Source organism: Cavia porcellus, unplaced genomic scaffold, assembly GCF_034190915.1.
Source record: "Cavia porcellus strain 051 isolate PalLab524CR breed Dunkin Hartley unplaced genomic scaffold, mCavPor4.1 scaffold_23, whole genome shotgun sequence".
Lineage (NCBI taxonomy): Eukaryota > Metazoa > Chordata > Mammalia > Rodentia > Caviidae > Cavia > Cavia porcellus.
The window spans coordinates 46,060,200-46,068,712 of NW_026947506.1; the positions used below are offsets into that span (position 1 = coordinate 46,060,200).

The 8,513-nt window shown below is 45.7% G+C and overlaps 1 long non-coding RNA gene across 1 annotated transcript; it reads left to right on the forward strand.

Moving 5' to 3' along the window:
- The first annotated feature begins 4,531 nt into the window (after positions 1-4,531).
- On the forward strand, positions 4,532-7,520 carry LOC134472375 (uncharacterized). The gene is made up of 3 exons (XR_010042180.1): positions 4,532-4,945; positions 5,246-5,345; positions 6,084-7,520. It is a non-coding gene; the product is annotated as an uncharacterized LOC134472375 (long non-coding RNA).
- The last annotated feature ends 993 nt before the right edge of the window (positions 7,521-8,513 follow it).

Consider the following 8,513-nt stretch of genomic DNA (forward strand, 5'->3'; position numbering starts at 1 on the left):
AATTATTTTCCTGTGAGCGCGTCTTCCTTCTGCCTCCTAACTGTCTGGATGACTTGGAACATCCCAGACTGGAGAGGGCCACAGCCGCCCTGTCCACAGCTGCTGCCCCGTCTTATGATTTCCGCTGCACTTGACTCTGCCTGCTGTTTCTCCTTGCCCTGTGTGCTCACATGGGAGACATCTTTCTGTCAGGAGCTGTTTGGGCGAACCTCCTCCACTGAGGGCGGCAGCAGGCACAGACACCTTGACAAAGGCCAGCTCTGACACAGCTTCCAGACCTCCTCTGGAAACCACAGATGTGAGAAGACGCACTGTACCTTGGACCTGCTTCTCACTCTGCTCTGAAGTCCCCAAGACTGAGACCTCAAGGGAAAGAGAAAGGGTGGAGTCTCTGCCCCCAGATCCTTTGGGAAAAGAGAATTAACTGTTTCTTTCTTTCTAACTTTTCTTTCTTTCTTTCTTTTCTTTCTTTCTAACTTTTCTTTCTAACTTTTCTTTCTTTCTTTCTTTCTTTCTTTCTTTCTTCCTTCCTTCCTTCCTTCCTTCCTTCCTTCCTTGTTAGTATGTAAAACTTTTCCCCCCTCGTGGGGCACTGGAGCCCCACACATGATCCCCTAAAGGACCCCAAGAACTCCTTGTGGTAGGAGAGAAATGAGTGCAAGCTGAACTCATTCTTTCTGGTGGCCCCTCTTTCCCAGAAATAAAGGGTTATAGAGAAAACACAAATGGAATCTAAATCTGGTAAGATTTTGCAGAACCTGATGGTTTCGCTGGGTCAGGAACAGGGTAAAAATAGTCTCTCGGGATAAATCCTGGCCAGGAAAACCGAGACAAGTGAAGGTTGGGAAAACGCATTGTGAATTTCACTTTTTCCAACTGCCTACTTCATTTTCCTCTTTCTGTCTGAATCACTTGTTTCCACCATGGCCCCGTGGGTAGGCCCACTGGAGCACTGGGATCTAAGAAACCAAGAATGAGGACTTCTCAAAGGTCTGATTATAAATCGGTGTAGCAAAAATAGATCCTAGCAGTAGGCAGTATGCCCACACAACTGGCCAGACAAATTCCTGTGATTCAGGAACCCACTCTCAACTCAAACAAGGTCACGAAGCCCACAGTGCGCAGAGGAGAAGTCCTAGGAAGAGGAAGAGCTGAAGGTTACTCACAGGGCTCCCACTACTCAGACAAGCAAATCACTCCTTGTTTCTCAAAATCACCACACAGAGACCTTTCCCCGAGAATTGTTGTGAACACTTATGCTAATTTCCCTGCAGGCAGTCCTGCCCTATTCCCATCCAGACCCTCATTTTTTCTCCAAATGATCCTTTTAAATTTTAGGATTACAGAGACAAACAGGGGCATGGAAGGATAACATTTGTTGGTCACTAGGGTTATAATAGTCCCCTTCTAAAAGGAAATTCAGACACAGTGGTCAACGATCCTGAAAGTTAAGAATGATCTGTTTGTATAATTAGTGTTCTTTGGGTTGCAACCAAAATATTCAAGCTCCTTTACATCAAAAGCTGAGCCTGGTCTTGTTTTCTTTCATTGATTCTTTTTTAATCAGGAGTGAGATGGGTTCCATGATAACTGAGAGCAAGGCGACACCTTTCCAGACATTAGATTTACACATGAGGAAGTGTACTCAGCCATCTCCATGTGGAAACACTCTTTTTCTCCTCCCAGTACCCATCTTATTCCATAGCTCTGCAGAAGCCTTTTCCTGCTGCAGTAGGTATGTGATTAAGGTTGACTGCCCTGCCATATTTCCTAAATTGTCTCGAGTATCACCTGTTCCATTAGGTACCAATCCCAAATTCTTGTGAATGAAAATACAAGGCCAGATCAAAGACTATGGTGTGTGTTTAAATTTTAAAAAATCATTACAGTGCAAGATACATGGCCATTAATCTTCCTCAGAATTTTCCCTCACGCTTTGAATACACTTACTGGATTTCTCCTGCCACTTTCTGCAGCTGTTCTGGAAGTCCTCTTTCTTGAGTGTCTTTATGAGGTGTGGTCAAGAAGGGGGTGAATGCTGCTGCTTGATACGGTCCAGTGCAAAGATAGGCTGGTGACAAGATGTTGTGTCCTCACACACCTTATTTGCCAGGTCTGGCACTGTGTAACTTCTGCCTCTTCCTCAAAGTCAAAATGACCATGAAAGGAAATCTTTTGAATCAGTTTAAGACACAGAGCCAACCACGACAGTCTAAACCAAAGACTCTGGCACAGGGAGTGTTCTAAGACTGGTTCAGAAGGCAGCTGGAATGATAGGATTCATGTGTTTGAAGTAAGCTGGCATATGCTGAGAGGGATTCATGGCAATGTATCTTTTACTGTAATAATTTTTAAATATTTAAACATTCATTGTATTGTTTATCACAATACATATAACCATCCTATTTTGCATTAGAAGACTGTTCTTGGTCTGATGGGGAGGATGATTAAAATAAAGATACCTGCCCTCAGGGGCTGGGGATTTAGCTCAGCAGCATAAGCACCTGCCTGGCAAGCACAAGGTTGTGAGTTTGATCCCTGGTATCAAAAAAAAAAAAAAAGAAAGAAAGAAAAAAAAGATACCTGCCCTGCCTCTAGTGGACCCTACACCTGTCTATGGTAGAGAATACCTGGTATCTTTCATGGACTTGAATTAATTAAAAAAGCTTTGTCTTCCCATAGGGTAAGAAATGACAACTCTGAAGATGAGGTCATTGGAATACCCACATCCTTCCCCAGAATTTCCACCTTTCATGTTAGGTTATGCCCTAATATGCCCTTGTACATAAGGAAGCTTTGAATGGGCCTGAGGCTTTTCAAGGTGTGTTGATAGCAGCCCATGTTTACCAGGTTGTGGGTTAGGTCACCAGTGAATCCACTCACTGTCACATGGTCCTCTGCGTAAGATTCTTCTCAATACTAACCTGTGCCCAGAATTTTGTACATTCAGCCATAACAAACAACCTCTGTCACCCCTGGGAAGAACTCTCAAAGGCTGAGTATGCAATAGAGAATGCTTTGCTGTGTGGTGATGTCCAGATTTTCATGATCCCTTCATCACCAAATGGGTTATGAAGCAGCCCCTGCCTTCCTTGAGGCCTTCAAGATGTTCATCGCCTCTGCTGTTGTCACTGAGTGATCTGATTTCATGTCTGTCCTTAAGTGAAGGCAGCCTAGTTTAGCATTCCCTAGGCTCAGGACCTGGCAGGGAGTGGTGGACCATTGATAGCGTGTGGGTGAACAAATGATAGGTGGATATTTAAGGATGAAGGTTGAAAAGAAAGGAAGGAAAGCACTGGAAGGGAAGAAAAGATTGAAGAGGGAGAAGAAGGAAGGGAAAGGAAGGAGACAGAGAGAAAGTCAAGGTTCAGTGCAACCCTGGCTCTCCCAGTAAGCTGGGTGGCTGTGTCTGGGATGAAGCTGGGTGTGTGTAATCTCCTGGACCAGGTAAAAATGTATATAAAAAGCTGCTAGCCAGCTATTACCAGCTACCAGGGTCCCAAGACACAAGGCTGAAAGCTCGAAGTGTCATGGTAGCTTGGAAAGTCCCTGTCTTCTTTTGGGGGCCCTATTCTTCATGCAGATATGACCTCCGCCTCTGGCACCCTCCCCAATCCCCTAGGGAAGACAAACTGTGGACTTTTGCTGAGTGGACAGATCACATAGCAATGTGAACACATTTCCTCCACACTGGATGGGGGTTCCCAGCCTTGGTGCAGGGAGCAGAGTGCAGTTGCGACTCCAAACCTGGCTGACACCCTCATAAGGGCTGTACACCTCTCCTCATCCCCAATGGCTCCCACACAAAGCCTCAGACACAGAAAGCGGCAGTTTCAGGGGTTCACGGCCCCGGAGTCCCTTATCTGGGTTCATGAGAACTAGTATACTTTTCCTCAGTTTTAAATTTCGCATCTCTAATGAAGGTCACATCCTACTTACAAATTTCAGGCAGCAATAACCAGAGAAGGAAGCAGATATTTCTCTGGTCAGATTCAGACTTCCCTATGCACACATGGAGCCCTACTTAGACTTCTGGGAACTGGGAAGAAGTTGGACAAAGTAATGTGAGTGTCTTCCTGTCTTCTGGACTCACACACATGCACACATAGGCACATGTGCACACACACACACACAGACACACACACACACACACCTGCACACCTGGCAGGAAGTGCAGGAACGCCCATACCCAGAAGCAGGAATATCCAGGCCCGGAAGCAGGAAGTGCAGGAACATTCATACCTGGAGGCAGGAAGTGCAGGAACACTCATACCCAGAAGCAGGAAGTGCAGGAACATTCATACCTGGAGGCAGGAAGTGCAGGAACACTCATACCCAGAAGCAGGAAGTGCAGGAACATTCATACCTGGAGGCAGGAAGTGCAGGAACACTCATACCCAGAAGCAGGAAGTGCAGGAACATTCATACCTGGAGGCAGGAAGTGCAGGAACACTCATACCCAGAAGCAGGAAGTGCAGGAACATTCATACCTGGAGGCAGGAAGTGCAGGAACACTCATACCCAGAAGCAGGAAGTGCAGGAACATTCATACCTGGAGGCAGGAAGTGCAGGAACATCCTCACCCAAAAAGCAGCCTTCTGCTCTGGGCTAAGCAAGTCCATGGTCCCCAGCCATGCATGCTGCACGCTCTCCCTCAGTGGTTACCGGCCATGAAGGCCCCCAAGCAGCTCACTAGCTTCCTTCCTTCCCTTCTGCCCCCCAGCTCCACACTGGTGCTTCCTAGCTTCCTTCTCAAGAGAGGGAAATGCCAAAGGGCTTCCAGAACCGTCCACAGAGGTGGGATTTAATGACTGCTCAATGTCTGGCTCCTGGGAGAGAGGAGCAGGACCCTGGTCAGGATGCAGCTACTTCTGGGGTCCTTTGGGGAAGAAAGGGTGCAGCAAGATCTTCTCAGTGTGCCCGGTGCCGCCTGCTGGGAAAGAAGGTGAGGGCCCTTCTGTCTGCATGCAGCACCCTTTCGTGAGTGCTCTGCCATGCTGTCAGCTGGTGTTTGCTACCTCACTCAGTGCTGTTGTGTCTGTTATGTGACATAGCTGTGATCTTCACAAGTCCAGTCTGACGCACTCCTTTGCTAGTGCGGAGACTACTCCCCAGTGCATTAGGAAAGGCGAACTCTACCCTTCAGTGTTCTCCAGGGGCTTGCAGCAAGGGGAGAGAGTAGAAACAAGACCAAGTTCCCACATGCAGAACCTCAGGGCATTCATTGACTAGGTTTCCCTTTAAGCTTTTCACAGTGGTTCTCCAGGAATGGACTCCAGCAGCACCGAGGACCCAGCTAGGTGTACAGTGTGGCCGTCCCCTAAGCCTCCTGCAGCAGAAACAGGGTAGGAACCAGCCATTTGTTTCCATCGGCCCCTAGAGTTGGGGGACACACTCTCAGATGAGAGGAAGACTCTGAGGGTACGGCATGCAGGGCGGGGCACTGTCCCTGTAGGTGTAATTTTCTAGCTAGGGGGACTTGTGAGGGTGTTGCAAGGCTGGTTACCCTGTGTGTTCAGCAACCCACACTGAGCAAGTTCTTCTCCAGCTCTGTTATCATCCAACAGACGCTGGGGTCTGTGGTCTGAATCCTTGTTAAGAATGTATGAGAGAAAAGAACAGAAAGAAAGAAGGAGGAGGGGGTGAAAGGGAGGGAAGAGGCGGAAGGGAGAGAAAGGGAAAAATTGGAAGGAGCAGTATTTGTCCCCAGGTCACACAGTGTGAGCAGAGAAGTAAGTGGCACATCTCTCTGCCCTCTCTCTCGTCTGACAGGGCACCCTTCCAGCGCCTCCCCCCAGCAGCAGTAACCCACTGCCCCTGAGGGGGTTCAGGGCAGCCCTCAGCCCCCAAAGAGATTCTCATGCCCGCTTTTGTTATGTGTTTCTGCTTAGCTCCCACAACTTCCCCAAATTTAATTTGAGGGCGGGAGCCAACTTAGTATTAATCTGCCATTTTGCAACCAACCTTGCGAATTCAAAGCTCCTGAGACCTGATTTTCTACAATAATTTACCTTTGGCCTTCTAGAACAGACCTACAACTTCCGCGCTTTTCCTTTGTTTTTTAATTGCTGTTATTTTTTTAGCAATTTTAGATCCGAAGCAAAATGGAGAAGAAGATACAGAGATTTCCCTTATCGCCCACCCATGCATAGCTTCCTCCTCCACAATTAACAACCCACAGCAAATGGCACACGTGTCACCACGAGTGGCCCTACACTGACTCATCAGTGTGACCCAAAGACCTGGTTTACAGCTGAGTTCAGGCCAGTAGGGTACCACTATGGGCTTATGTGTATAACAATGGAGGGGGCCACCACGGCCAGATCATGCGGGTAATTTCGTCATATTAAAACCCTCTGTGCTCTGCCTGTTCATCCTTACCTCTCCCCAGCACCTGTCAGCCTCTGATCTTTTCACTTTCTCCATAAGTTGCCTTTCCTAGAATTCATATAAGTGGTTCAATCCCGCAGTACGTACCTTTCCTTCCTATAGTAATGTATACTCGAGTTTCCTTCAGGTCTTTGTGTGGCTTTAAACCATGGAGTAATGTTCCATTGTCAGGTGTTTCTTTTTCCACATTCCTGCTGAAAGCACCCTAATGGTTTCCAAGTTTGGGCAATTATGGATAAAGCTGCCATCCACATCGGTGGGCAGGTTTTGGTGTGGACATGAATTTTGCCTTGTTTTGGTTAACACTAAGCTGGCTGGCCCTCTTTGTGAGGAAGACACAGAACAGGAAGACTGAAGAGGTAGAAAATAAATTAGTGAACTGCAAGGGCTGTGGTCAGGGGTGAATGGAGTGGCTCCTTGGTGGGCATTGGCTTTTAAATGGGCTGGCACACACTTAGCAGTGGTGGTGGCAGCTGCGTGACATGGCATGTGTGCCCGGCTCCCGAGTGGCACCCTTGGAATGAGTGTGGTAGGCGATTCCCTCTATCATCTACCTATCACCTATCTATGTACATCTAGCTGTATTTGTTCACAAAATACATTTTGTGAATATGTTTTTGTATGTATATATTCACAAAATGACAATAAATATTTTTTAAAATATGATTTAAATTTTTATGAGATCAATTTTATTTCCTAATCTAATACTTCCATCATCTAAAAAGAACCTCTGTGTGTGTGTCTCTCTCTCTCTGTGTCTGTCTCTGTCTGTCTCTTCTCTCTCTCTCTCTCTCTCTCTCTCTCTCTCTCTCTCTCTCTCTCTCTCGTTGTATGAGTGTGTGCGTGTGTGTATGTGTTTCCTGAAAAATGAATCCAGGGGCTTCACACTCAGCTACATGGCCAGCCTCATTTTATTTCTTATTTTGAGACAAGGTCTCAATAAGTCACGAAGTTACCAAGCCAGGTGGAACTGACCCTCCTGCCTCAGCTTCCCAGAGTGTTTGAAATTACAGGTGTGGGCTTCCACATTCCTCTGGTGTTTTAAGCTTTCTTTGTGGTCAGGGGAGGGAGTGTTTCTCACTTCCATATGTTCTTTAAGAGTTTAATTTTGGCACATCGGTTGGAAGATGTACTGCTTTTTCATTTCTTTCCACTTAATTTGGCCTTCATGTATATTAATGCTTATAATTCAATGTATGTGACAGTCTCATCATAAATGCGCTTAAAGACATATTTATGTGTCTTTCTAAACTTCATGTATGTCTGAGTTGTCTTGATTATTTTCCAATAAACCTTTTTGGTGTATGTCTTTTCTTTTGAGTAACTACATCAAAGATAATGATACACATGCAATAGCTAGTGTTATTTTCTTATTATTATGCAATTTTGTTTTGTTTTTTCATGAAATAAAATTTTTTGAAAATCTGCACTTTTAGATTCATTTATCTTTCTGATTTAAATGAATTTTGAAATAATTTTGTTATATACTTACTTTCTCTTTCAAAAATGAATCAATTTTCATATGACAGTTTTTTTCCATAAGTTCAACCCAATTTGGGTTCTTCATGAAAGTTTTTATTGTAATTCTTTGAGATAAAGCACATAAGTCTCTTGAATACATATTGTAAATGTAGACAGCTTTATTGATAATGTTACTACTGTGATGGCTAACTTAAGGTCTGATCACACCGCAGCACAAGTATGTCTGCCGGAGCGTTTCAGGAAGAGATCAGGGAAAGGAGGTCATACTCCTGAAAGTGGGTGGGCTTCACACCATCTGTTGAGGACCTGGAGCAAGAACGGGGGACAGAAGGACGGACCTGTGGGTACACTCACTCCTTTGTCTCCTTCTTCTGGACGCCAACACTCTGCACTGTGTCACGGAGATTCCCAGGTGTCCAGGCTGTGAATAGCAGACCCTGGGGCCTGTCAGTCTCTATTCCCCTGAGCCAGCTGATTGCCTTACAATAGATTTCTATCTAACAGGTATCTCTTGGTTCTGTTTCTCTAGAGAGTGCAAACTATTACAATTACACAAAATAGTAATGTGATAGAGTCAATAAATAGAGAACATTGTCAAGAAGGTCTAAGCACTCAAGCACTTCTCACCCATAGGTTATGTT